The sequence below is a fragment of the Micromys minutus genome, assembly GCF_963924665.1.
Source record: "Micromys minutus genome assembly, chromosome: 17".
In the NCBI taxonomy this organism is placed as follows: domain Eukaryota; kingdom Metazoa; phylum Chordata; class Mammalia; order Rodentia; family Muridae; genus Micromys; species Micromys minutus.
Genome location: NC_137952.1, coordinates 47,115,675 through 47,142,212, shown reverse-complemented (window position 1 = coordinate 47,142,212; position 26,538 = coordinate 47,115,675). Strand labels below are relative to the sequence as shown.

Genomic DNA, 26,538 nt, shown 5'->3' with positions numbered 1-26,538 from the left:
CCCTTTCACCTCCCCATCCTGGCATTCCCCTACATTGGGGCATTGAGCCTTCATAGGGCCAAGGGCTTCTTCTATCTTGATTCTTGACAAGACCATCCTCTGCTACATATGTGGCTGTAGCCATGGATCCCTCCATGTGTACTGTTTGGTTGGTGGTTTAGTCTCTGGGAGCTCTGGAGGGGGTCTGATTGGTTGATATTGTTGTTCTTCCTAGGTGATTCAAAAGCCATTCAGCTCCTTTAGTCTTTTCTCTAACTCCTCCAGTGCTAGAATTAAAGTTGTATGCCACCCACCATGCCTGGTCAAAAACTGACTCCATATATGAAGAATATTGAAATTCTATTTACAAAACCATCAAATTAATAATAATATATAATTCAAATTATTACCATATTTTTGCCAGAAAAAAATCATAAATTCTAAAGCTTCTATCTCAGACTATTGTTTGGCTTGTAATTTAGTTTTTAAAATATTTAAACATTTAGTATGTTTGTTAAGTATATATTGTTGAAGCAAATAATTAACCAATATCCACTTTTGAAGGTGTCATTGTCAACAATTAGTACACAATAGCAGGGAATTAGTTAACAAGCAAATGTGTCAGAAATAAATTTTTAATGGTGAAATAAACAATGCTTAAAACTTGATGTCGCCTGAAAAGAATGTACAGGTCCTGCCAAGCCTTGTCCTGAGATATCAAGAGCTAAGCCAGATCTTATCATATTGGAGCTACCACAGTCACATGTTGGATGAATGACTGTATATACTGATTTGCACAGAGGTTTGGCTGTTTGAACTTATCCTGTGAAAGAGTTATCTTTCAGACTTCCCATAGATTTGGAGTTACCAAGAAATGTACAAGATAAGCCTGGATAAACATGTCTGTTAATGGATGTTTGTATGTGTGGCAGAATTCAGTCTGTGAGTTCTTTGCACTGTAAGAGAGTTTGGCATAGCTATGAAATAACAGAGGAACTGTTGTTGTTGTTGTTTTAGACTTCCTATTTCTATCCCTATGCATTATGATTGTTGTGGGTGCTACAAGTTGTTGGGCAGAAACAGATCAACAATGAAGGAATAGGTTGTTGGAGAAAGTGATTCGGGAGCAGTACTGAAGCAGTTTCCCCTGCAACATCTTAGAGATGATTACTCCCTGAGAAACAGGCATGATTGCTTCCTTCAGTCTAATTCTCAAATATGCTGAGTTCATAAGTCAATGCTACCATAAAATCTCTTCTTTCTGAAGATCCATCACACAGCCCTGGGTGCTAGAGCTGGAGACAAACAGCTCTGGTAAGGGTAAAGATAAACATAGGTAAGATATGGGTTCACCTGAACATTTTTTTCTAGTACATCCATTCAAGTCAAGAACTTCACTTCCTTACAATACCATATTATTTCCCAATCACTCTTACCTACTTAATTCCCAAAATAGTATGGAAAATCTTGAAGAAAAAAAAATTTTCGTGTATATGGTTTATATGTCCATACATATTCAAGTGTCCAAGTTCATGTATGTGTGCTAGTGCATACACATATGCATATGAGTGGGAAGTCCAGAGGTCAAAACTGGTTATATTCCTCAGTCCCTCTGCATATTACTTTTTGAGACAGAGTCTTTCACTGAAGTTGAAGCTCAGCAACTGGTGAGACTACATGGTCCTCAGGCTCCTTTTATCCTCGTCTCAGTTTGCCTAGTGCTGAGACTACAGGCCTGAAATTGCCATGCCCAGCGTTATTATATGACTACGTGTGATTGGAAAGTAGATCTCCATGCTTGGCAAGCAAACATTTGATGGGTTTAGCCATCTCTCTAATCCTGAAAAAGAATTTGTAAAACCCAAAAGAGGGCTGGAGAGATAGAGGGCTCAGTCATGAGACTAACACAATAGGAGTTTTAATCCTCACACACACATAAATTTGGTTTCAGGGGCACATGCCTATAATCCTGGCACTCTTACAAAAGATGGAAGGATGGGGCAGTAGAATCATTGGAAGCTCAAAGGCTACCTGGCCTGGACATTGCAACATCCAAACCTACAAGAGAACCTGTCTCAAGTGAAGTAGAAGGTGAAGACCAACACCCAAGTCTACCTAACACATCTGCACCTGTACTCAGATTGGCACACAGTCACATGTATGAACATGATCTCATATATAAATTAAAGTTTTTTAAAAAGGATAGAACAGAAAACAAAACAGCATAAATAAGAGAAACTGACTCGGAGCACAATAGATTGGCCAGCCCCCTTTTGGCGGCTAATTTAATATCAGGTTTTCTGAGGCTACACCTGGGAGTTCTTCCTCAGCTCAACCGATCTATTTATCATTCCAGCTTGGTACATATCAGACAATATCCATGATCAAATGCATGGTCCTTTGATTTCCCTGTCCCAACACATCAGTGTCAACCCAGGGAAGGCCAATGTGACTTTAGCGGTTGATAAGTGACCAAGGAAAGTTGATGGTTATGTCTGATTGGACAAGAGCAGTGTCCTAATTGAACAGAGATATTCTCTAGCAGCCCATTCAAATGGACCACATTGTCTTTCTGCAATAATTAGTATTAGTCCCCAGTGATCTTATCATTGTGTCCCAGCCCCACCTCCCAAATCAGCTTTCTTTCCTTAGCCAATCTGTATGTCTTCTTATCCAAAAACCGAGCCTTGGATAACACAATTCATAACGTAGTGCTCATCATACTAAGATCCTAAACCATCTTTGTTCTTTATTGCTATTCCTGGGTTCCAAAGCAGTGTTCTGTGCTTTTGTCTTTGGGGCATCACAAAATACGTTATTGTAACTCTTGGACATTCAGATAATCAATCCTTGAAAGGAAAACTGAGCTTCAAAATAAAAACCTTCAGTACAGCTTAATACACAAGGCCACCTATTATAAAAGTGGTATTAGGCAATCTTGGTGATCTGTCTTTATAATTTAACTACAAGAATGGTGAAAGAGAACTTTCAGATGGGCATCACGAATCACTGAGTCCATACTGGTTATTATACTAAAGTTCCAAAACTTCAAATTGCCCATCTCTACACACACTTGATTTTTAGAAAGGAAGCTCAACCTAGCTTCCATGGGAACATCAATGTACTAATGACTGTAATACATGAAGTCTCTACATAAGATGCAATATTTTTCCTTTCTGGGATTATGTGACCTTACTTAATAGTATGCATTCTTAGTTCAGCCATTTTCCTATAAAACTTTATTTTCTTTAGAGTTGAATAGTATTCAAATATATAAATTTTCATTATCATTTCATCTGTTGATAGATGACTTGGTTGATTGCTATCCCTTGCCACAGTGAATAAAGCAGCAAGACACATACATAACATGAAAAAAATAGGACAAAAACCTAAATACACGGGATGAGCGAGGGATTAATGGGGGTGATACAGAGATTATGAAATATACTTAGCTAGTTGTATGTCTGTTCTAATTCTTCTGGATTTTTCCTTTGTTCCTTTGTTATTTTGGTAGTGTATAAGTGCATTAAATATGTTCTATATTGAAATTTAAACTTATTTTTAGGGGACAAAGTTTATTTTCGTACCCAATTCCAGATTATATTTCATCACAGCAGGAAAGCAAAGGCTAGAACACTACCACATCTACAAGAAAAGGCTGAGATACAATGAAGGCATGCTTACGGCATCAGACCCTTTTTCCACTCGCACACAGTTCAGGCCTTAAGCCCAGTGAACAGAGCAACCAAGGGCTGCTTCCTCCCACACTCATGATATTGATGAACATATCAATTTATTGTTTTAAATTTGTATTTAAAGTTTGATTTAGAGTTTGTCCATAACTCCTCTCCCCAACTCTTCCCAGATGCTCCTTATCTTCTAATCCATCCAAGGGAAAAAACAGTAAAACAACACAAAAACAAAAAGAAAATCAAAGCAGGCAAAAATTGGAGAGCAATAAGACAGGTAGTAGCAAAACAAAGGACACAGGGAATCCAAGGAATTGTACAACTTATGAAATTCCACCGCTTCCATTCTAAATGTCTATTCTAACTGTATAGTAGTTCATTGAGTTGTTTAGACTTTGAGTGTGGTTAATTTTGGTGTACAGTGTTTTTATTTATTTCCAAGTATTTTTATAGTAAAGTTTAGTAAGGTTAAAGAAGTTAGTGAATGAAAGAAGCCCTAAGACTCAATACTAGTCTTCTAGGAATGAAAGACATAAAAAAATCAAACTCAACTTAATGATCTGGTATGGAAGAAACTCTGTGAAACCAAAGAGCTTCCTGTGAGCAAAACAGATGAAAGGGTCCTACTTTCGAAAACCAGCCTGCATCACCTTTTATGAAAATCTCCCCAGATTTCCTCTGCTATGCATCCTCAGAGATGAATAGAAACATGACTACAAGACAAATATTTACTAGTCTGGGTAATGCAGAGCTCTCTGCTCTTAGTGATGTTTTGTGTGTTTATACAACAGCAAGACACTGCCTCTGAAAGCTGCCATCTCTGGAGAGCTCGGGCTAGAGGGTCATCTTTAATGTGGTGGACTACACTGATCTCAGTGGCTGCATGGAGGGGAAAGCTTTCGTTCAGAGCAGACTTCCCTCTGATTCACTTCTGGCATTTTCATGTGCTTGGCCCCTTCCTTGTTTAAGGTCAAAGTAAGAAGAGACGTGGCTTGCAAGGAAGAGTGGGTTTCAAAAAGAGAGGGAGATTTTAAAAGGTGAAGAAATGCCCTAGAAACATGCTTTCTTTTCTCATGTCTACTACAAATCTCCTGAAGCAAGCAAACACTAAGGCTGTGAGCTGCAATCAGATAAACACTTGTCAAATACTCTCAGGATTTCCAGTCTGAACAACCAGGGCCTGTCATCTGCCAATGCTGGGAATTATGCCAAGTTGTATAAAGGACTCCACAGGCAATGGGAATAATGTCTACATCATACATTTGCCATAAGGTTTTTTTTTTTTTTATTTATTTAATTCTTAAAACATTATTTTTCTGGTATCCAATTGATGGCATGCCTGAGATATTACATAAGCCCTGCATATCCCCTGCTTGGCATGGCTTACTTCCCCCCCCCCATCAGCAAAAGAGAAATGATCACAATGTGTTTTGTGTCTTAATAGCATATTTGTTAAAGGCTGTCTTAGAGTTAGATCATGCATTATGGAGGGCACTGGGCTGAGGGAGCCTTGGGTTTTGTTGTAACTCATTAGTAGTGTAAAATAAGCATTTCATGCAGAAAATGAAGGCATTCAACAACTGATCTCTAAAGTTCTCCTATAATCTGACTTCTCGTGATGCTCATGACCATAGGTGAGTTTTACTAAGCTTTTGGCATGTGGATGGCAATGCTCAAAGGGTAATTAGATGTTCAGTTACCGGTTAGTATTTGCAAGGTGATTGATCCAGAATGCCTCTGGAATACCAAGCACCACAGAATTTAAATGCCCTTACATTAGATGGCATAGTGTTTATATTTCACCTGCACAGTCTCCTTCCATCATCCTTCAACCTTCCTTGATCACATCTAATGCCTAGTGTAATCTGAACGATGTAACTGGCTCTCTTAATCTCCAGGGAATGAAGAATAACAGTGAGGAAATCCAAGCCGTATTTGTTCAGTACAGATGTACTTTCTAATATTCTCAGCTCATGGTAGATTGAATCTTTGTATACAGAACCCATGGATATCATGGGCTGAGTGTACTATTTATTTAAAATTTAAAGCAAACCCATACAGTATAGGTGCCAAGCCCATTTTGTGGATGAGCGAAGTAGAATGCAGATACAGTGCTTAAAGGGACTTGACCAGCCAGCCACTATGTCTTCTTCATTTTTTATGTCTATAAACTTATTCTTTCCTTATACCACACATCATCTCTGAAGTTTCCCCTCTCTCCAGCCTCTACTTCACCCCACTTTCCCTCTCCCCCAGATCCACTCCTCTCGTTTCCCTTCATAAAAAAGATCAGGTTCAAGAGATATGAATCAAGCACAACACAGTGATTTACAGTAAGACTAAGTACAACCTTCATATAAAGGCCAGGAGAGGTAATCTAGTAGGAGAAAAGAGATTGTAAGAACAGGGAAAGGAATCAGGGATCCCCCTTCCCACTGTCAGGGGTCCCACAAGGTCACCAAGCTGCAAAAGCATAACGTACGTGCCGAGGACCTAGAGCCGACACATGTAGCTTCAGGCTCTGAGCCCATGTGAGCCATGATTGGCTGGTTCTGTAGGGTGTGTTTTTCTGCTGTTTTCAAACTTCTGGCTGTTAACATTCTTGCTTCCCTCTCCTGCTAGGATACCTAAGCTCCAAGGGGACGGCCTGATGGAAATCTCCAATTTGGACTAGCTCTCTGCCTAATGTTTTGCTGTGAGCACCACACACTTGTGTTGCCACTCTAGGCACCTCTACTTTCTAAAAAAAAAAAGAATCAGAGATTCAATTTCACTGGTTATATTGTTTCAGAAGAAGACAACAGTTCTATGATTTTGGAAAAAAGATTCCAGGAGTCACCATAAAGAAAAGTCAGGCAGAACCGAGAGGAAAGGGAAGCCAGTATAGGAATGACAAAGAATATCCATGAAATGGTGCTTCCTTCTGCTGGGATTTCCCAGAGGAACCTAGATTTCTCACTGTGTGTGTGTGTGTGTGCGTGCGTGCGTGTGTGTGTGTGCCAATGTGTATGTGTGAGAGATGTGACAAGTATATTTATTCACATGTTTCCATACCTGATAAGCTAGTTGGATGTATGTTAGCCACAGATGCCCCTAGAGGTAGGACTCAGGAAGCCTTCAGACAGTACAGCATCTACGTGGTACAATCCAGGTCAAGAGGATAAGGTGCTGGCAGCAGCTACAATATAGTATGTAGTGCAGAAGCCAGGAACAGACTCAGGTGATTTGGCTGGAAGCGGTCCTCTCTGAACAGGCAAATCTCCAGAGACAACTGTGTGGGCCCACAATTACCAAAGGTGTGGAAAAGCCTTTCTCAATCTTTCTCTACTGTCTTCTGTGCCAACAGTCTCTGCTTCTGCTTGTTTCCAGGGAGAAAGTCTTGAGCCATGTTCTTATTTGATTTAATGCAAGATTCGACATATCCCATGATTTATAAGAGGCCCAGGATACCTAATGAGCTTGATCTGTGCCTCCAGCTAGCGACACCTCCCCACATTCCGCTGCTATTGATTCAAAATAAACACAGGCTTTGTTTATTTTGGACAATTTGTCTCTTCCAAAGTCGTTCCACTAGCAATCAGATTTGCTTTGAAGTTCAATTGCCAAGTGCGGTGAAGATTGAATATGTGCAAAATGATACATGTCTGCTATTAACATTGAATTTTGAAGGCATTTTGAAATATTTTAAACAAGTGTTTTCATCCTCTTTTAATTAAAGAACAAAGCTGAGTTTTATTTTATCACTCTGTAAAACATCTCATCAGGAAAATACATTCCCCAAGGACTCTAATAAAAAGAATAAATATATCATTCTAAGATGATTTGTCCATATTAAACATACGGTTATTAGAGGCCACTAAGGTGGCATGCTTAGCTCTGACCAGGTCAAGGGATGGTATCCTTTGACATTTATAGACCCTGCAGAAGATGATGAAGTATTTGAATGAGCAGATTGGACATTACCTAAGAGCCCAATAAAACAATGCTGGACACTTGCATCCAGTGTGGCTATCATTCCGCGATGCTGTAGACAGTGCAAACATAAATGACAGGGACCTCATGTCTCTGTGAGGACAAGATTATAACCCAGAGGAAGCCTGATACACAGGAGAGCTGATCTCAAGGGAGAAGCTTCTTCTCTCACTGCCCTGGAGGTTTAGCTATCCAGTCAGCCTCTGTGCTCACTTGGCTTTCTCGCTCTAGTGTGTTACTGTAGGCCAGAAATAAGTGCTTCCGTCCTATCAGAGACCAGAAGCGGTTCACAAATGTGAACTTCCAAGAGATATGCTGGACGTTGATAGCAAGGTGGCCAGAGAGCAGACACTGCTATGTTAACCATAAAGATTAGAGTGGAAGGGTCTCTCAGAAGCCATAATGTCCAATCTAGGAATTGAGCCAGAACGTATGAGAGCAAAGTATTCCGAGAGAAGGGAAATTCCTGAAACGGACAAAGGAAACCAGGTCAGGACAGAACTAGGTTCCAGACTCCAGGAGAAGCAAAGAAAAATGAAGCCAGGAAGGTTTAAGTAGGGAGTTTTTCTTTCATGATGTTCAACTTCTCATCTGAGAGAGCATCCCCTTCCTACCTGAGAACTCCACAGAGTTACCTGCTGACCTTTGCGTCTCCTCTCGTCAGGATAACATGTTGAGGGTGGACAGAAGGCCCTATGTGTTTTAACAACTTACTACTAAGACAGACTGATCATTAATATCTTTTTAAAATGAAGTAAAATTCATATGCCATAAAATCTAACATCTTAGTCACTTTGAAGTGTCCAAGTCATTAGATCTTCATGTTTGGAGCTATACAACAAGCACTACTCTTTCAGTCGATAACATTTTTTTGAGAGTAGACCTCATGCCCATGAGTAATATGCCCCATTTCTGCTTCTCCCAGCCCCTGACAATCATTAATTTATTTCCCATTCTATGGATTTGCCTGTTTTGAAATTTCATATAAATGAAATCAAATAACATGTCTTTCTTGTATCTGGCTTCTTTCATTGAGTACAATATGCTCAGACTGCCCATATGGTAGCACGTGCATGTGCATCATTAATCTTATGGCCAAATAATATTTCCTGCAGAAAGATAGCACATTCTATTTATTCATAAGTTGATGGGATTTTGATCACATCTAGTGTTTGATACAATATGGTTATTAATTTTATGTCCAGGTTTACATTTAGTTTTCTGTTATATTTGTTATCCATGTGAATATAATTGCTGAGTCCCATATCTATATTGATATTTTAGAGAATTTTCATAATCATATTCACCTTCACCTTCTAGATTTCACTTAGTGATGGTAAATTTTTAATTTTGTAAGACTGTGCATTTCTCTGTGTCTCTGATTTCTTCTCTCTCTCCCCCCCTCCCTCTTTGTGTGTGTGTGTGTGTGTGTGTGTGTGTGTGTGTGTGTGTGTGTGTGTGTATTTGAGATTATGTGGCAGCCTGGCTATAACACGGTACTCAGATATTTGGCTGCTATTACTCTAGATGTCTAATGAAAGCAATGTTATGTGAGATAAACATTTAGATCACAAGACATTGAGTGAACTAGGTGTCCTTCATAACTGATGAGCCTTCATTGAATTACTTAAAAGAAAAGGACAGAACTTCCCTGAGGATGTTGTATTTCTGTCTTCAGGTGACAGCTACAACAGCCACATTGGGTGTCTAGCCTGCTTGTCTACCCGCCAGCTTGTGGACTCTGCCTTTACAATATTGTAAGCCAATCCCTTATTTTCTACACTATCCACACATCCACAGCCTTCTTAAACTCTAGTGTTCTGTCCATCTGGAGAATGGTCTGTACTCTTGTTCTTCTGACAAAACTGTGAATGTTCCCACCAATACCCAGTCCTCTACCAGAGAGCAAACCACTGACATTGCAATACAAATAGAATTTTCCTCCTGCCTTCTACATTGTGAGAATTTCTCTTTCTACTGCTTTTTTCATGTCAATAGTCAGATATCCCCTGTACAAATTTCTCCTTTAATACACTCCTTAGAAAAAGGCTAGGGCAAAAAAAATGTATATGATAAGCTTTGGCTCCATTACTTAACAGAAAAAAAGAAACTTACTGGGCACTGTTATGTCTGTGACCCATGAGTTAATAGGCTGAATAGGCATTCATTACCCAATAGTAGCACAAACAGAGTAATGAAAGGAAAAGCAAATGTAATAATAATTATATGCCAAAGAACTCTAGGTCTATTCATATATTTCTTAGTGATATTTAAAAGTAAAGTTATTGGTTACCTCTGGGAAATATTAAGAACCAACTCATTTTTTCAAAAATTGACAAATGGAAAGAATGAAGTAGTTTTTCTTTCTTATTAAGCTATAATTCTGAATAACCTAATAACTGATGAAAGGAAGGTTTTTTATAAATATAAAAATATATAAAAGCACTATAATTAATACATAGAGAAGTATTGATAGAATATAGCTTTTTAGAACTATTACAAGTGGTGTGTGTATGTGTTTCAGTAAATATATTCATACACCTGTAATTGGGAATATTACTGTGTCTTTGCATGTTTTTCCAAGAACTGGCATTGGTTTAGGAACTGGTGCTCAGGAGCTGCGAAGGAGTAGCATTGCTTATCATTTTGGTTCAATGTACAACCTTCACAAACATTAATATAGCTTATTTTAGGATCTGTGGTTGTCCTTTCCAAAGCTCCTGTTGACATCGACTCTTTTGTGACAGTGTTGGGAGGTAGGACCTTTGAGAAGTGATGGCTTTGCTAAGAGAGCGTAGTGTCTCTCTTTCAGAAGTGCATTTGTTCCTTTGATTATGACTTCCCCTTGAGTTTCGTCCCTTCTTTACATGCCTCATATTACATTTTATCTTGTCATAAAGTGGCCAGAAGATCTTCCTGCAAATGCAAACATTCTTCCTTGGATTTCCCAGTCTTTTGCAACATGAGCCCAAATATACCTTTTTGTAAGTTCCAAGGCCACAGGCATTCTGTCAGAGGAACAGAAAATAGACGATAACAGGACCATTTGTGAGCAATTGCTGGTGCAGTTCTCTTGACATAGTGAATCATCTCCTACTTAACATGCAAACACATTGATATACCTAAGTATATTAGAAAATCTTCATCAATGACATCAAATTATACCTTTAGAATAAAATGTGTATACAGCAGAGAAGGACAAATATACCATGTCAAGGTAGGTTTATTTTCATATTTATTGTCTGGTCCTCTGGTTTAACACATGCAGTCCTACCCTCAAAAGGACTGCACAGAACTCAGTTGGTTGGGCTCCCTCCTCATTAATGTGTGCACACTCGGTCATTCAGTTTTAGAGCCTTTTCAAACAATCATGACATCTATTTCATCTTAAAAACATGAAAAAGAAGATGTTTTATTCAGCCATCCTCCAAATCTACAGCTTTGCAGAATTAAGGCATTCCCAGAACATTAATAAAAAAAAGTGTCTCCCAATTTTATCATTTAAAATATTTATAATTTTCAATTATGTAAGTGAAGGGCAATTTCTTTGCACTTATTACAGTTCTGATTCTTGTCAGTCAAAGTATTTGCTCCTACGGCATCTTATAAAGTGGAAGGAATATACATGGTCAAGTTGACCTTTGAACTCCTCCCTGCTTTTGCAGAAACTTCAATCAGCCATCTGCACAGCACTACTGCCCATCCAAGTCCTCTGAAGAAATGTAATTGAGCTCCCTTGACCCCTAATATCTGTGTGGCTTAGACCACTGCTGAGAGCCTGAACTACATTTTTCTTGTCAAAGGTTACCAAGACCTAGAAAATGCCCCAAGGGGCTAGGGGAGATGAAAGGGCAGAGGGGAAAAACAGCTTCTAAATGTCATAGCACAGAACACAGACAAACATTCCCAACTCAAAGAGTTAAAGAAAAAAAAACTTTAGGGAACACAAGCAGGTTCCTGACAGACATCTGGGCATCTTATAAAGTCCTGGTTGGTTTCAGCCAGCCTCAGCTGCCTAACAGGACTTCAATATCCATCCAGACTCCTCTCCAGAGGCTGGCCTTCAGGTGGCACTCATGTTTAGCTTTCAAATTCTATCTAGTGGATCAAACAATTGCCACTTTCTGAATATCATCTATACCCAATCTCCAAGCTTAGTTACTTTTTCATGCTAATTATTAATGCTATAGCCACTATATTCTTATTACTATTGTATGTACTTTACATGCATTAAACAATTCATTCTTCACAATGATCCGATCAAGTAGATACTGTTATGATCCCCATTATGCAGATACAGAAGCCACACTGAGGTCTCATAGCTTTCCTAGCCTTGTATCTAGTACTGTCCATGTGAGATCATTCTACCACCTTGGGTTCCAAGCTTGGACTGCTATGTCTTGTGAATACAGGGCCTTGACCTTGAACTGAATGTTGACCAACTTTATCAATCCATCCATTACTATGTAGCCACTGTCCATGAAGGAGCCTGATATGAACATTTACCAGGTGGACTCTGGTGGGGAAAGCCAGCTACTCCCCAAAACCGATGACACCCCAACACAGTGAGAAATAGCCTAAGAGAATCTCGGCACCTCTAATCCCCTTTCCCCATGGGCCTTCCCCTCCCCCTTTTCTTCTTTTTCATATAAGGAAAGAAATGGCAGCATTAAGACTGCTCCTAGAAAATTTTCTTTCTTCCAAGCATGTAATCGCCACCCACAATGTGTGTACATGTGTGTTCCAGAATCTTGTCAAGTCCAGGCACTCATTACATCTAGAACAGCTCCAGAGAAGGAAGCAACCTCCAGATGCTTCAGCTTTCTCTCGCAGACACAGACACTTCTACAGGACCTGTTCCTTCTGACCTAACTTCAGATGGTTCCACAGACCCTGGACAACAAGAAAACAGCTTATTCTAAGACTGGATAAACATCCCTACCCCCACTTTTCTAGAATCTTTAGAAACATCACCCCCAAACAAGAGTGAAGTAGTCGGAGATCACAAGGACCCTATTCCTGCTCCAACATTGTCTCTAATTTTTCTTTTATTAATTAAACCAAAATGGAGGAATGTTGAGATTTTGTAAACCCCACCTGTACAACAGCTAGGTGTACCCCACTACACAGTTACCTGGTAATAGCCAGGTATGGTTGGCCCCAGTTACCTGACACTATAAAAGGGGCTGGTTGCCCCCTCCTCCCTCTTGCCTTCTCGAGCTTTTTTTCTCCCCCCCCCCTTGCCCCAACTTTCTCCCTTACCTCCTCCCCCCATGTGCTCATGGCTGGCCTCTATTCCTCAACTTCCCTATTCCTTTCTTCTCTCTTTCTGCCTCTACTACCCTCTTAACTCCCCCCATGCCCCAAATAAATTCTATTTTATAAAAATAAATAAATAAATAAATAAATAAATAAATAAATAATGTGAAAGATGGCTGCTTGGCTCTGGCTGAATTTGATCCAGCTTTGAAAACACAATGCTCTCTAGGTCTAGTTCTGTCCACTTATCCCCCACCCCTGCCACTGTACCCTTAGAGAGGTGCCTGTATCCAACAAAGAGGCAGGAGATACTGAGTTCAACAGCCATAAGGCTAGTGTTGTTTCTCTTTTCTGTCTCTTGGGGCACAATCATAAAGCATGAACAATGCTTAGTTGTTGCTTTCTGGTAAAACCTGGAGACTACCAGTAGAGTTTTGAGTACTCTTAACCAAGCTATCACTGTGGTTTGGATACACATGTGAAAATGTTTTATTTTATTCTAAATAAAATCAAGTAACCAAAGAGATCCTATCTGAAGGTATCCAAAATGAAAGGGTAGAGGATGAAGAGGCGCGGGGCTCAGTCTTTCCCCACACTGCCACCAACTGCTCCCAGAAGCCACTTTTTTCTTTCTTCTCATGATAATTCTTCTTTCTGGCTTCCAGATTTGACCCATTTCCATCAAATATTCCTAGTGACTTCCTACCCAAGAGGAGTTACCCAGCTAGCTACTAAAGACAGAGAGCAAGGTAGGTGGCATCTATAATAAACAGTGCACTTCCAAATAAAAAAATGAATTTAAAGACCCATCCGTGTGTGTGTGTGTGTGTGTGTGTGTGTGAGGAGACTTCTCACACTGAGATAAGCTCAGCCACAGGGTCAGTTGATACTTAAGGTGGTATCTGGACAAAAACTAAGCTAAGGAAGAAGCCACCAGCCATTGACTGTTCTTAGAAATGCCGTGTTCTCTATCCAGGAGATAACTGTGGGGCAGCTTCTTTTCAAGCAGATGTTCTGAGAAGGTGGTCTGTAGTGCTCTGGCTCTTCCTGCTGCTCACTCAGCTGACTTCCACAACTGCTGGTCATGTGACCACAGCAAGGGATAAATGACATAAGAACATGGAGGAAGAAGTGATGTTTAACAGGGAGCTGTCATCTTACAGAACACCTCAGTTAGTCTTTTTTTCTGATGTTACCTAGGTTGGCATAGCCCATTTATGGCAATGTAGAATAGCCATTACATATTCATTTCTCAGAGCAAGAAATGTCAGTAAGGACAGAACCAAAATCTGGATTGGCATTATGTAGTCAGCTGTGCTTTAAAAACAAGCCCCTGTCCCTGAAAATGCTGCCTTCACAGGGAGAAAAGAAGAAAACCTGTCCATTGGACTGCTCATATCTAACTGTGCTAAACTAGCTACCAGAGATGAAAAGTGCAGACCGTGTCTACCATTATAAGAGTCCCTGGGAGATAATTATGTAGGAAGAGAACAATGTTTAGGAAACACTGACGGAAAGCAAGAAAATGATAAGACTGAACAGTCTTCCACAATAAATCTTCACTCCATAAATAGAAACTTGTAGGGCTAGGGTGTTCATTTGATTTCATGTTTTCATTTTCCTTCACTTTTGCGAGAGCATCAGAGGAATGTAAGGAAGTGTGTTGCATGGTAAATGCTCTTCTGCACTTTCTTGTGAAAAACAAAAACTTTTCATTTCCCAGAAACATGACCAAGTAACTAGGGTTACAAAACACTATGTGCCCACCTGAGCTCCCTCACAGGGGACAAGGGGACACTGAAGACCCTTTAAAAAGTGCGGCATCTTCACTGCATATGTGATCCCCTCTCAGCCCAATAGACCTCTGTTTATTTGAAGATTATGATGTGCCTACCCTTAAAGGAGATAACCCCTGGCATGACACTTGGGTGATCTGGGGCACAGCTGTGGTTAATGAAGTGGCACAGAAGACTGCTAGGGGTTTTGGGTGAGGATCTACTTTTTTCTTAGAAACAAAGTGGTGTTAGGCTTGTGTCCCCGACCCTATGAAGCCATGGATGCACCAAGGACATCAGAGTAGGAAGAGAGAAGATGCTTAGATCTTTTGTGATAATGTTCATTTTGAAATTGGGAGACATTCATTACTGATAGTAAAATCTATTGAACACACAGACACACATACACAGACACACAGACACACAGACACACACACACACACACACACACACACACACACCCAGTGTTACTTATATACCTCTAAACATGTGTCAGAAAAATGAACAGCAGCCTTAAGCTTTTTTCTCTCTACCATTGCTAATACTTCCAATTGTCTTTTCATGTTCTCTACCCCAGCCCACTGAGAACAGTCGGATACAGTCAGAGGGTATAGGGCATTCTGGATGGAATACAAAGGTCAGTGTTCAGATTCCAACTGTACCTTATCAACACAATATGACATATACTAATAGAAGTTCCCAGAGGAAGGTCAAAATAAACATTCTACAAAATATTAATTGATTAAAAAATAATAATTGTGCAGAAGTTGGAATGTTGCTTGTTCAGTGATGAATTATCATGGGCTAGCTTAATTTCTACATATGCATTTATTTCCACCTCTGTGTGTAACCCAGCATCCAGAAGACTATTATGTTGTATTCAGTATTATCAAATTAGGGGGTTCTACCTAGCCTTTGCTCATTCAGTTCCCAGATAAATGACACACACCTTTTATATTTAAAATAAAGCCTTTAGTGCAACAAAGCTATATAGAAGATAGGCCTGACTCTTCCTCTCAGCCCCATGCTCCCAATAATAAGACTGACTCAAAATATCTTGGCCATATAGCTAGGCTCTTCTCTGATTAGATTATAACACAGACAACCCACTTATTTTAACCTACATTTTGCCTTCTGGCTGGTTACCCGTGCTCAGGTATCAAGCATCCATTCCTCACATCTTCCCAGGCAGATCTTCCCTTGCCTGGCTCTATCCCAGAATGCCTTCTCTTCCTGGATGTCCCGCCATCTATTTCCTACCTAAGCCATAGGCCATGGGCCTTTCAATTGATAGGCTATGCATCCATATAATACACAAAAGATTCCTTCTACACTATTGCTAAAATTACTTTGGAATATGCAAACATATTTCCAGCTTCTACCAACCCTAACTCCAGCTAAGAATGGTATCAGAAAGCATCTGAGTTCCACAGCAGGCCTTTTACATGTTTGCATTAACCTAACTACCTGCTGCACCACACCGACGTAAATGAAAAGTGTTTTGTTTTCATTTCTGAATTTTTTATTCTGGTACTATAAAAACTGTTGTGAAAATTGGCTGGTAAGTTGACTCAGTAAATGTTTTTGCCACATAAGCCTGGGGGCTTCTGTTTGATGCTTGGGACTCACATGATAAAGGCAAACACTGATTCTCAGAAGTATTCTTGCTGTCTTCTGACTTCTACATGTATAGGTCACAGCATTTGGACAACATACACACACATATATACATACACATAAATACATTTTCACACACACATATTCACACAGATAATTATAATAATAATAACAGTAGTTATAATGGTAATAGTAATAAATTATATTAAAATTAACAAAAATTTCAATAAATTATTACAAGGTATTTGGCACAATCTGAATCTATGTTCCCAGGTCACTCATATCTAGCTCCAGAAGCAACAAACAGTCTTCCACTTTTAGGGGTACACTATGTTTTTACACCATCACTAAACACAGATCTTGGCTACATGCTTCAGTATCTTCTGGATACCAAAAGAATGAAATGAGGTGACTGTATATTGGCTGAACTGAACAGAAAATAATAATTTCTTTCAAATATCATTGAATCAAAAAGCTGATAGAGGTAAAATGTCTGGGAAAAAAAGAATGTGGTAGGAAATAAATCCTAATAAGAATATTTTCTAATGGTTCAGTTTCTAAATCACCTTCCTGTAAACCTCACATTCTGGATTTCTAGAATATTTATTACCCTTGTTTCCTTGGCTACATATTACTATCCTGAACCCCCTGGTCCACTGCACAGGCAAATCAGCAGACCTTCCTGTGTGTCCTATATACTGCCTGCAGGAATAAATTGAGCTTTTTTCTGTACTGAGTTTGCTAAACTAGACTGTGTAGAAAGAATTACACACTCAATTTATGTTTAGTAAGGACAAATAATCTTCATAATTTAAAGAAATGATGTTAGCAGGGGAATTGGTGACAAAGGACTTGCTGCTTAAAGCTTGTTGTATGTAACCTAATCCTCTTGGGTCAGAAGATCTCTAGTGAAATGTGTGTATTGAGGCAACAGATTTCCATTAACTTTGTGACATTTCTGTTAGTCAGTGTTCTATTGCTGTGGAGAGACACCATGACCATGGCAACTCTCATAAAGGAAAGCATTTAATTGGGTCTTCTTACAGTTTCAGTTGTTTAATCGATTATCCTCATAGTGCAGAACATGGTGGTATACAGACAGATGTGGTAGTTCTACATTCAGATTTGAAGGCAATAGGAAGAAAGAAAAACCACTTTTGAAACCTCAAAGCCCAACCCCATTGACATACTTTCTACAACAATGTTACACTACTCCAACAATATCACACCTACTAATCCCTCTCAAATAGAACCATCCCCTTCAAATATATGAGTCTATAGTATGTATGGGGGTGTGGGGAGGTGTTCTCATTCAAACTACCAAAGCACTTAAGCTGGCAAATTCTCAGATCCTCAGTGTCATAGGATTTCTATTGCTGTGATTCAACTCTTTAATCATAAACATCTTGGGGAGGAAAGGAAGGTATATATGTGGGATTGGAAAAATAAAAGGGAAGGGATAGGATTAATTATATTATAATTCAAAGAAAAGAAAAAAAGGAAGGAAGGAAGGAAGGAAGGAAGAAAGGAAGGAAGGAAGGAAGCGCTATATGCTTACCAATTGGCCAATCTTATGAAAGCATTTTTATTTATTATTATTATTAAGATTCCTTTCTCCCAGATGACCTTAGATTATGTCAAGCTGACATAAACTAGGCAGCAGGCTCAGAATATGAGAAATAATTAGTTTTTTAAATTTCTCAATCCACCTTGATTTTTAAGTGCTATTATGAAAATACACTTCTAATGCAAAAGGCTAAAAACACACAAGTCCTTAGAAAAGACAGAAAGCCAAGTCATACTGACAATCAGTGTCTTAAAAACATGGCTATTTTAATTCAGCAATGCCTTAGAATCTTCTATGAAAAGTAGGCTGCCCAGGCAAAGCCTTTCCTTCAGCCACTCCACTGGGAACTTCCTTACACTGTTTTATGAACAGGCTGTACCACAGTTTGTGAGATTTCGATCGCCTTTGGGATATTCAGAGGCAGCATAGTTAATCTGCTGCTGTTTAAATGTTAAATTTTAATGAAGGAATGAACTGTTCCCCTCCTCCATTCAACTGAGCACCTTGTGTGGGTTTGCTTATAGAAGACTCAATTACCCAATGCATAAGGAGCAGTAAGGTGTCCCCAGGAGGCCATGATTAGTGAAAAGCAGAGCAGAAGAGAACAATGTACCACATACTGTAGACTGACACAGACCAAGCCCTTGGCAGGAAGTAATCATCTTCTAACGCATCTATGTTCTCCTTACTGATATTTCTTGAAAGGCTATGTGGTGCCACAAAGAGAGACAAACACATGAAAACAAAATAAAAACAGCAGCATGAGTAGCAATTTACTTGCAGCAACCCACAGCAGCTTTGCCAAATCCAAAAGCTTTCCAAGCCTCACTTTCCTTGTCTTTGAGGTAAGATCATTCTACACAGTAATGAAGTGTGCCTCCATCCATGTTCAATATCTCTAATTTTAAAAAGACATGTTTCTCTAAACTGTCACTCTAAGGCTGCGTATCACTGGTGTTCAAGTACCACCCTGCATAGTCTGATGTTTGATTATCAAGTTTTCTAGCTTTAGCTTCAGTGTTCTCATCTATCAAATGCAGGCGTTCATGGGGCAGCAAGAGAGCTCAAAGAAAATCTCACCTGAAAACCAGTTAAGATAATGACCACAATGACATTAACTTAGTACCTGTTGCTTATTTCCACTAGACACAGGGAGAAAATTATAGTCACCTCTGTAAGATTTTACATGTTATCACGAACTTCCTTCAGCCAACGATATTTCTTCTTCTAGCTTACTGCCAGGAAATTAATATGTTGAGGGAGATGTCTGTGCATTTTAAATATCCACTTTGAATATGTAAGTATTCTTGAAAGATGAACAAATTAAGCTACTGTCAGCGATTAGCTCCATTGGGTCCATTATTTTATTATGACCTCTGGCTGGCTGCAGACCATGGATATGCTAAGAGGCAGGAAGGCAAGGAGTGAAAATGGAATTCTACGACCTTAACCCACCCTGATGGCACATGAGGCCAGAGACATCTCCAGCATGAAACAGAAGCAGAGCAAAGGGCAAAAGTAGAGCTCAGCCTCATTTCTACAAGTATTGCTAGCATCCAGAGGCACATGCCATGTTCTGTTTATCTGTTCCAAGAACACAGCATAGTCACGAGGACAAATCAACTAGCCAGTGCAGTAAAGCGGGGTTAGCAAACAACAGTCCCCTCTTTGGTTTTGTAAATAAAGCTTTATTGGAATGTAGTGAGTCAATATACTTCTGCTCCTGGGGCAGCTTTCATAGTCAACAGACCATTTCAATGATTGCCAGAGAATGTATGACATTCAAAACCTAACATTCGTAACATTCACACAGTATCATCTCTACAGATGAAGTATGCTGATGTGTACCAATTAAATGATTAATAAGTGAATGAATAATTATATTATGGGGTTTAAAATATACTTTAAGAAAAATAAAAATTTAAAACACTATTTTCTTTAAAAAAATACAAGTATAGATGTGTTTGTGTATTTATTCTTTGATTCATCAAAACTTCTCAGGTGACTGAATTGGCTTTCATTGGGGAAATTGTAAATAAATGAGTAAGTCATAGAAATAGCATTCTGATGGATTTTTTTTTAAATAGAATAGACAAAGTCGGTAGCTTGGTTTTTCCAATTACTCAACTGATTGCTCATTAGCACAAATGTTCCCTGTATGCTTGTGCTTAGAACCATGTTCAGCAGATTCTATTCTTGGTTGGAACAACAAGGAAGAGAAAAATGAGTCAAAGGAAACAGTCAAGGACAAGCATGATGAGGGTCTTCTCCAGGATTTTTCTATGAAATCACACTACCAAGCAAAAAGAGCATGTCCAGTCCACATCCTCTCCTTCTGGAGTGGGGGAACACCTTGAATCATGAAAGTACTGGGGGATCACACAGCGATTTGGAGAGCAACTAAGGGCATCATGGACATGTTTTAGTAGAGTACATTCTCTCAACTCTCGTATCCCTGAAAATACTTGGATCTGGAATCTGAACTACAAGATGTTCAGTGACTTTAATCTAAAGTGGTTATTCAGGATTTTCCTATCAAGACAAAAACAAGAAACCAGGGATACAAAGAAGCCATAATTGCAATATGAATCACCCTGAGCACTGAGGCTACTTAAGAGGTATTTATTTGGTGACCGGATAGAAACCCAGCAGTTCCAGAGCAAAATATATTATGAGACTCTGTGATGAGATTCTGTGACTTTTACAACCCAGTCGGTGTTCTCTGGTGTTCTCTAAATACCCAAGTGGAAAAAGACATTTCAGCTTACAGTAAAGAACAGGAGGTTGCAGCAGGTAATAGTGAGTGTATCTGGCTTCTTCATCTGTTTTTAATACTGCCAAGCTCTAACCATTCTCAGTAAGAGGAATAATTTATGAGGTGAAACAGGATCAGCCTGTACTTCTGCTGCCCAAGAGCTCTAAATATTATAGCTACTGAGGAGGAGATGGTAGGTCACAAAAAGTTAGTAGGTCTTCCGAAGCCTGAGGAAGAATAAAAATAAAAATCCTATCTTATTGCAGGGTCTGACCATATTCTCTGTCTCCAAGCTAGTGTGAAGAGACAAATTATAGGTATTTGTCTTTCTAATTGATGTTTCTAATCAAAGAAAGAACTTGCTTATGTCAGAAGTGGCATCATGTTTTGTACGAATGATTTATTAGTTTTGCTTCCCCTAATGCTGACCAGAGTTAGGTTTTTCTTCCTTGAGATTCTTTTGGAAATATTATACCAAAAGGCTAATGGCTAGATGTATCATTCTAGTTGCTGGCATTTTCTACAGGAAGTAATTCCAGACATGTTCTCTTTGAACTTCAATATCACCATGGAAAAATTACCAGAGAGTGATCCAAAGTGAAGGTCATAGACAAGTGTCCATGCATAAACACAAGCGGATACACATCAAAATCAGTTATATATGGGTAGAGGTACCACTCACAAGAAGGGTGCATATAGCACTCCTTAATTAAGGGATCCAACAAGATGATACAAAAGGGCAACTCTGACAGGCTTTACAGATAAGTAAGTCTTATACATATTTATACAACAACAACCACCATCAACAACATCAACAAAAGACCTGAAGAATGTAGAGAAAAATCTGACATGACCAAATGACTTAATTAAAGAAATGGTGAACTTCAAAGAAGACTGAGGACCGAGAGAAAGGACAAACCATCCAGACAGAGGCCAAACCAAAAAAACAAGTCTCAATTGTGTGAGAGAGTGATGGGGAAATCATGTCCAGAAATAAGTGGACACGCTGAATTCCTTACACATAAAAACTAAAGGGAAACCATGTGAAACTCATCACAAATGGAAGAAGATTCAAGGATAGGCTTGATTTCCTGGAGTAGGATGACAAGGAAGAAACACTAGACTTTCCAGACCTGGAAAGTCAAGTAAAGGAAGGAAGTGCTAAGTAAACTTAGAGTTTACCCCCATTTCCATATGCTCTTTTCCGCTCAGATACTCTTTCCAGCCACGTGAGTATGCTACATGACAGTGCAACAGTTCTCAGAGCAGCGTGAGGAGACAAGACCTTTATCTTATTGCTTATCAGTGACAAGAACCTGCAGGAAAAAAAAGATTTCTGGGGATTCCCAGATGTCACTATTTTATGAGAGTAGAGGCTAGAAACTGGGGTCTTGCGTGCATAATATTGCCACCTGCTGCTTTTCAGCCATGCCTTTGCCACCCCTGGTCTCACCTTTCCAACCTCTCCTCTCAGCAATGGGAACTAGGGTGAGGGGAGACAGTTGCCCTCACTGTGCCTGTCAGTTTAGGCATCATACTCTCTGCAACAGCAGAAACCCGTTTTCTTCTAAAATGTTCTTTAATAGCAAAAAAAAAAAAAAAAATGAAGGAAAGGAAAGGGAAGGAAGGGCAGTGTGGTAATGTGGAGCATGGAGAAACACACATACACACTGTGGGGTGGGGAAACTGGAGAGAGGCAGAGATGGAGATAGTGATAGACAAAGGCAGAAGGACAGGAAGGAAGCAAAGGAGAAAAGACAGAAAAATGGTGGGAAGGGAGAAGATAAAAAACAGAAATATGTAAACACAAGTTATCAGCTTGACAAACATAAGCTAAATCACATGCCTGTCTCCAAGTCTTGATGGCTGCTGTTGGTAAAGAGGCATAATGAGGGGATATTATTCACCTGAGAGAGATGGCATGAGATAAAATAATAGCAATTATGCAAAAACAGTGGTTACAGAAAAACTCCAAGAACCTTGAAATGTGAATATTAAAAATACAGGATGATCAAGAGCCATCATAAAAATTAAAACAATAAATCACATTAAATGTGGTATTAGTGTCACGGTATTGGCTTTTCTGTGCACTAAAAGCGGACATATTCAAACACTGAATATTAATATAACCTATTAGAAAACCAATCATAATAAAAGTCAATGGTGTTAGATAATTAGGTATTAGAGATTCAGGCAAGAATAAGGACATTTTCCAGATAGAAAAGGATGCTTGGCTACACCTTCCTATAAAAACCTTCTTTCAATGATGTGTTTTAAATCAGCTTTGATGTTTATAACTGGCCCTCTGTGTGTTATCTGATTTTACCAAACAACATACTGAATAAATAAATATTCGGACTATCTATTTCAGTTTCCATATTTTCTCATCAACAAAAGAAAAGCAGAGACTCTGACCTTACATATGAAATCTTAATACAAAATCAAATTTTGATGCTTGGTATACACTATACAATATAGAGTCTGACAACCTATTGTTCTCTGTTGTTGTTTGGTTTTTTTTCCCTCATTTTAGTGGCATGGATAAATAGCTCCCCAAAGGAGTTGTGCCATAATTTGTTTTCTATTTCCACCTCACTGAAGACCTCTTCATCATGACTCAGTTCCATTTCTAGTGTTGTGATATGTGCACATACACCAACACACACACACACACACACACACACACACACACACACACACATATTTAAGGCTTGTCATTCTTTTCTACCAAGTGCCTCTTTCTCTGAAAAAATATCATGATCTAATTTTCCTTTATGGCTGGATAATTCCCCATTCTTTATTTGCTCATCAGTGAATAGACACATATGCTACTTTCATTTCCCAGATACTGTGAACAGTTGAGCAATAAATATCAATGTGTAAGTATATATTTGTGGTATGGTAACCTCTAGATATATAATTAGCCATAGTATAACTGGAAAGTGTAGTAGTTTTATTTATTGTAATTTCTTTTTAAGGATCTTCATACTGATTTTTATAGTATCTATATCAGCTCACACTCTGAACAATGATTGACAATCGACCCTCTTTTCCCATATCCTCACCATAACTAGTTCCTTGCTTTTGTGAAGGCAATCGCTCTGCCTTGGCTGAGGTATAATCTCAAGACAGTTTCAATGGATTCACCTGAGGTTGAGGGTGTCCAAAGTTTACATTTTCAATTCTTTAGATATTCTTGATAGTCATTTGTTGTCTGTTGTGTAGTTAACAAAAGCTTTCTCCTTGTTGGGCTGTTTCTTGACTCTACTGATTATGTCATTTCCTATGCAGGAGTATTTTTTAATTCCATGTAATTCTTAGAGCTATTTCATGTGCTACATAGGTTCTTCACAGAAAGTCCCTACTTAAAAACACATGTCAACGTGTTTTCCAAGTTTTCTCTAGCAGTTTTACTCTCACATCTCTTGATTCATTCTGAATTTATTGTTGTACAGGGTGAGAGATATGAGTCTAGTTTGAATCTTGTACACAAGAACATCTAGTTTTTCCAGAATCATTTTTACAATCATTTTTCTCTTGTATATACTTTGTCAGCTTTGTAAAAAGATTATTACATGGCTATAGTTGGTTCGAGTTTTGTTTTGGGTCCTCCAGTCTTTTATTCACTTGTCTCTCCCTCTCTGTACTGGAATACATCGTATACTTGGTAACTCTAAAATTTATATTATGCCTTTTTCTTTAACATTTTTAGGCTCATACCAATGAGAAAAGCAACTTATCTTTATGCATTAACAGATCCAAAGAATGTTTGTGTTCGAGACTATAAAAAGTTATTTTATGGTCTTCCTGGCGATCTGGACCACGGAAGGCATAAGAGAGACTGACAGGTAAACAACAAAGACCGCCATGGGATGTATATTGCTTACAAATTTCACTTGCATACAAATGAGTTACCTGGCTTCATTTTAAAGCTAATTACAAAATTTCTTTTTCTTAATGGTCCAGATACCTTGCCAATTTTTCCAAACTCAACAGAACTTCCACCAATTTCCATATTCATTACATAAAACAAATATAACCCCAACCCAAACCCGAACCTGAACCCTAACCCTAACTGCCTGTTTGCACCTGCGTGTAAGCGTGGCTCTTCTTTTTACATTTGCTACAGGTCAACAAGTTAGTCTGGGTCTCACCAGTCTTGGCCATCTGATGCTCCCTGCTGGCTTCTTTGGTCAGGTTTTTCCTCCTCTCTTTGAGCTCATTGCCAGCCATTTCCTCTGCTGGCATTCTAGCAAACAGGTCAGGAGGAATATTCCCACACAGCATTTGGATTCTTTGCATCTTTAAGATCTGATATTCTACTACATACTCGGTCCTTATTTCTTGATCTACAGCTTCCTCAATCTAAGATCCCAGTTCTTCCTCATCAGCTCCAATGGCAACACAATTATCTGTCCGGAGAGCTGCAGCAAGCATCTCTTTACACTTTAACCACAAAGACAGAAGTGAGGTGCCCGAAATAAAAAATGAAATGTAAGTATCTCTAGCATTTGTCTCATCCTTTCTGCTGCTCGCATTGCTGCTGGACCTACTTTCTTCTCTTGCTTCTGGCCTATTCTGTGATGAAATTGCAGGTTCTTTTTTCTTGTCTTCAGGTCTTTACTCATTTGATGGCCCATTTGATAAGTTTTTTTTTTTTTTTTCAGGATTTGAAGAGAGGTTTGGCTAGAAATGTGACTTCACCTGTACTGTGACATCCAACTCTTTCAGACTGTAATAATTCCAGGGTCATGGGAATATTCTTAAGCTCTTTCAGCAAATCCAGTGCACCAGCCGCATTCTTTTTTCTGCACCATTTTGTCCATCATTTTGGCAATGAGAACCGCCTTGACCTCCATGGCTCTAGAAGGCCTACTCTTGCCCTGGCACAGTGGACAGGAATCGAGAGAAGCTGCAGAGATGCTTGACAAGCCACAAAGCTGACGGCCTGTCACACAGAGCCATTCTGTGGTGGCTCACGTTGTTCTTAAGGATGCAAGTTTCCAAATTATTCCCTGACAATTTTCTATATTTCATCAGAATCTGTGTTATCCTCATTGCATACACACACACTCACACACTTACACACACACACACACACACACACACACACACACACACACAAATATATTGCAGTAATAGCAAACTAACACATACATCTTTTGAAATTAACTAGGAAACTGATTCTTACTTATAAGTTCATTGTATAAATAAAAGTTGATTCCTACTGTGATTGCCTAATTTGGACTATCTAGTAATGTTCTTTATATACATTTTCACTTCATACAGGTAGAGAATCAGACCATCCTACTTGGACATCAAGAATGGTTTGAACAAGTAAAGAAATGCAAACATATTCAAAGAAAATAAAGGGGAAAAAAAAAGCAAGTAAAGGGCTAATGGAAGACCCGAGGAATTCCAGGGAAATTTTCTAAAACCTGTCTTGGCACCTTCATCCAGTCACATGAAAGGCAGAGACGTCCTCCCATGGTTCTCTGAGATCTAAAATTGTTTACACTGTTGACTGTGACAAGGGGACCCATCGGTCACCGGTAATATCAGCTTCACCATTGCGCACCGTGGCCAGCAGCTGCAATACATTTAGAAACACTGGCAGAGAGAGCACTAACTCATCTGCGACATCACGGCAGCAATGAGCCCCAGTGCTCAGCTTTCTAGCTCCCATCCTCCGCTTTCCACCACCGTTAAATACCTTCCTTTTATAGGACAGCATATGAAAAGCAAGCTCAATGGAGGGTTTCGCAGATGTTTGCTCTGAATTGACAGGGAAGCTCTCCGGATCCCACTTTTAGACCGTGAGGGCAATCATCCAAACCCCATAAGCAGTCACTCAGCTGCGGCAGCGCAGCTTCTGTTGGCTCACTTTCATGGACTAGCAACACGGTTCATCTGCCATTCCCTTCT

At 39.2% G+C, this 26,538-nt stretch overlaps 1 protein-coding gene and 1 pseudogene across 12 annotated transcripts in view; both read right to left on the bottom strand.

Annotated features, from left to right (window-relative positions):
- Positions 1 to 26,538, bottom strand: part of MACROD2 (mono-ADP ribosylhydrolase 2) — a gene marked incomplete at its 3' end in the record, with an annotated part of 1,819,824 nt that overhangs the window by 630,964 nt on the left and 1,162,322 nt on the right. The gene's annotated exons all lie outside the window — the stretch shown is intronic.
- On the bottom strand, positions 24,685 to 25,472 carry LOC308431858 (transcription elongation factor A protein 1-like; annotated as a pseudogene). The gene has a single exon. The product of its transcript is annotated as a transcription elongation factor A protein 1-like (transcript).